Below are 256 nucleotides of genomic sequence, written 5' to 3' on the forward strand. Positions count from 1 at the left end.
GATTGCCTGTGGGTGACAGGAATTGGCTAAGGTTTTCTCCCTTCCCTCTTCCTTTTCTTCACATTCCCTCTAAGTGCAAATGGAATACTTGTTTGTAGATTATCTTCCCTATACCACTTCCAGGCGCCTTTCCTTTTTTTTTTTTTTTTAAGAAATGTGATTTTATTTTATTTTTATTTTTTTAAACATATTTTTATTGATTTTTTACAGAGAGGAAGGGAGAGGAATAGAGAGTTTGAAACATCGATGAGAGAGA

Source organism: Myotis brandtii, unplaced genomic scaffold (genome assembly GCF_000412655.1).
Source record: "Myotis brandtii unplaced genomic scaffold, ASM41265v1 scaffold76, whole genome shotgun sequence".
Classification (NCBI taxonomy): domain Eukaryota; kingdom Metazoa; phylum Chordata; class Mammalia; order Chiroptera; family Vespertilionidae; genus Myotis; species Myotis brandtii.